This window comes from Electrophorus electricus, chromosome 1 (assembly GCF_041902795.1).
Source record: "Electrophorus electricus isolate QZ-2024a chromosome 1, ASM4190279v1, whole genome shotgun sequence".
Lineage (NCBI taxonomy): Eukaryota > Metazoa > Chordata > Actinopteri > Gymnotiformes > Gymnotidae > Electrophorus > Electrophorus electricus.
Genome location: NC_137497.1, coordinates 10,733,283 through 10,736,982, shown reverse-complemented (window position 1 = coordinate 10,736,982; position 3,700 = coordinate 10,733,283). Strand labels below are relative to the sequence as shown.

General features: G+C 40.0%; 1 long non-coding RNA gene across 1 annotated transcript; it reads right to left on the bottom strand.

Moving 5' to 3' along the window:
• Nucleotides 1-1,569: 1,569 nt before the first annotated feature.
• Nucleotides 1,570-2,606, bottom strand: LOC145659942 (uncharacterized). The gene is made up of 2 exons (XR_014126129.1): nt 1,850-2,606; nt 1,570-1,697 (listed from the first exon to the last, which is right to left on the bottom strand). It is a non-coding gene; the product is annotated as an uncharacterized LOC145659942 (long non-coding RNA).
• Nucleotides 2,607-3,700: the final 1,094 nt, after the last annotated feature.

Below are 3,700 nucleotides of genomic sequence, written 5' to 3'. Positions count from 1 at the left end.
ACTGGGCTGCTAAACAAGGAAACAGTGAAATGGTGCGCAAGATCCTTCTTCTTTCACAGCAAGGTGGGCCAGGGGTTGACGTTAACACCAAGAGCTACGACGGCTACATCCCACTACACATCGCTGCTATTCACAGCCACGAATCAGTCCTGAGTGTTCTGGTGCGTGATCATGGTGCCAACTGCAACATACGTGACAACAGTGGCAAAAAGCCCTATCACTACTTACACAAGGGTGCCTCACCCAAGGTGAGAGAGATGCTTGGAGACCCTCACGCTGCGGATTACAAGCCCTCAAGCCATGAGCAGCACTTTTCCAATCCATCCAAAGGGTTCAGCACTTTGAGTAAACTATTTCAGTCCAAGTGCAGAAAAATACTCAGATGCGGATCAAGATTCCACTCAGGCTTGAAGCAGCTTGACCAGCCTTGACCAAGATGAGGACAGGATAGACTATACATTAATTTCCAGAATGTTTCCATACAATGAATTTCCCAAATTAAATAGCATATCCTCAAACAAACATTTTCTCTAATTTCTTTCACTCCTGATTTTGAATCTGTGATCAAAACCTTAAGCTTTGAAATAAATCATTTGCACATACATGTTTGAAATATTGCATAGTCATATCTGCCTTGAACCATTATCTGTTTTCTTTGAATATTCTCTAATGTTTTGTCTTTGAGTAATGAAATGTTTTTGAGGTATTTCATCAGCTGTGTAAGCAAAGTGCTTCTGAATTAGTAGTAGGAGAAGCCAGATAATATATGAAAAATGAGTAGTGTGCTTTATATTGTTTGTAAGAACTCCTTTGTATTTATAAATGTGCTCAGGTGAAATTGAAGAATTTTGTACTTAGAATAACATCTTATTTTATGTTTGTCAGATACCCAGTTTGTTAGTCTGTCTAAACTCGATTCATTTGCTCTTCACTACTCAAGTCAACTTAAGGTCATCTTCTTTTGGCATTGGTAGAATTTGGATTAGTACTGTTTGGCCGACAGTAATCACCTGATTATATCACCTGATATAATGACCTAAATAACTGTTGCAGCTAGGATTAGTAAGCACAACATCCAAACAGTGTCACCTGAAGTCCAGGTTTACCATGCTCTGTGTTGTGGCCTTGACAGTATGCATAAGTGAACAGTACCATTAGGTGCACTAAGCCTAGTGGGTTAATTTGGCCTCCTGTTTCTCATGTGACGTTGGAGTGTGAGGTTGGCTGACTGACTCTCTCCGACGGGTCACATCAATCCAAACTTTCACTTTCATTGCACATCTGCCATCATTAGGTGCTGCACCGGGCCACATGAAACCCATCCAGGGGAGTAGGTGCCATGCACAAAGTCATACACACATACACACACACACATACAGTCTAAAGTTTATTCGATGTAGCAATTTTGTGTAAGTGCCATTGTCGACCTTAGTTCACATTTCTCTCTATAATAAATGACTGCAGCATGCAATGTGATAGATGAGGGCCAGGGTTACAGGTAGCCCCGCAGGCCCGACAGGGACTCATCACTGGGATCAAGCTCAATCTCCTGCCCTGTACACAACTCCAGTGGCCAGCCAAGATTTGCTCAACACAAAGCACACACAGCACCCAAGATTAGTATGATGAAATGTTTGACTGTGAAGGACAACACCTCCTTAATCAGCCCGTAATGTAGCATCAGCAAAACTCTACATCTAAGGGAAGAGAATAAAAGAAAAGAAAAAGAAAAAAGACAAAAGGTTATATACAGCAAACTTGAAGTGTTACCATCTGAACATGATGCACATATAACAAGTTTAAAAGCAGTTTGTGAGAATTTCAAATCACTTCTTCTCATGTCAAGCACCTTTGTGTTTGTTCTTTCCAGCAGGATGAATGTCATGTTTTCTGTTGGAGGCTGTTCACCTGTGACTCCTCTGTAAATCCCGAAAGAATAGGACTTAAGAATAATGTGAGGTCTTTCACTTCTGTAAAGGAAATACTATGTGCTTCAGTGATTCACATACATTCAGCAGTATCCTGTTCCCTAGGAAAAATGTTTATGTAAGCAAAGAACTTTAAGGGAGTGAGACCGTAGATCAGATAAGCAGGAAGATGTCTCTCGTTTTATTGCCTGCAATTGCTTTATTGCCTGCCATTGCTTTATTGCCTGCAATTAAGGGATGACAGTCAAGCAAGATTCTTACCCGCCGGCCTGAAAGAGATAAGCAACGCTTAAAGCTGAATGGTATATGAGCCATAGCAACAAGAGGCAGGAAGTCTGTGATTGGTCAAGGCATACAGTTAGAATTGTATATCAAGCAATGCTCTGTATGACTCGGGGCTTCTCTTGGTAGTGAGCCCCACACTCTGTGGAATCTTTCTTTTCTATTAAAAACCTTTTTTACTTATTATCCACATCTGACTCCCCGTTTCATTGAATTTCCACCACACTTCTCTCGTGCCAATCTCCTAGGTGTAGGTTCCGCTAGGTTTTGCTGTTATTCTTTATATCTATGAAATACTTGTTAGATAGAACTACATATATGCATTAGTTGGGGAAAACAGTACAGTCTTTGGTAAATGTAGCTTTAAAATTGTCATGTAGCTTATGCTAGGCATAAATCAAGCATTCACGTATATGCCAACCATTCATGAAAATATTCAACCATGTTCCTGCATTGACCAATGGAGCCCATGAGATAAAACTGGAAAACACAGCAGGCATCGATCTGCAAATCAATTCTTCTTTATATAAAATAGGATAAAGCATGCGTTTCCATTGGACTTCCTTTACATTTCCAAGGAGTCATTGCTACGGAAATGCATTTGTGGTTAATTATGTGCGCTTAATTGAAAACGTAGCAAAAGAAGAGCCTTTCTAAAGAATATACATAAAGCCCAAGAGAGAAAAAACAATTATTTATATCAAAGTTGGAGCTTGATTCACACTCCACACCCACTACAGTTGCCAGGAAGACCCATCGCCCTGCAAATACATAAAGCACATTCATCAAAATGACAACACAACCCGGTGCAAATTCAGAAAACTTACACAACTTCAGAAATGCTGCAAATCCAGTCACAACACAATGGAAGTTTGCCACAACAACAGAATGGCTGTTTGCAGAGGACACGGGGAGGAGATGGACTTCTGAGATCAGCGCCAAGTCTTTTGGAAGTGAAAAGTACGTTTTTTGGTTACCATGGTTTTATTATGATATACGTGATACAGAATGAAAGACCGACCTATTCGTGCATATTTATTTATGCTAGGCTGTAGGCAGCCTTAAAAATGATGATTAAAATCCAAAATACTTACAATTAGATTGTTATTTATTTGAAATCACATTTTGTATGCATGTAGCTATAAGCATCACACTTCAGATAAGATAAGAACAAGATAGTTGACCAGCATGAGCAATAACCAAACTGGTCGACCAGTATAATCAGATTTGACCAGTATGACCCTGCTGATTATACTGCTTGAATAGCTTGGTCAAGTTGTTTATGCTGCTGGACCCACTGTCCAGTTGGAAATTATAGCTAAACCATCAAACTTGAACCAAAACATAGCCTTTGCTGGTCTACCAGTTTAATCAGCTGGTTTAACTGCATAAGGTACATCTATTGCCTGGGTGTCCATCTTTTCAACTATCTTGACCATCATTGACCAGATTAGTTCATCTGACAGCAGCAAATTAGCTGGATTTTGTAG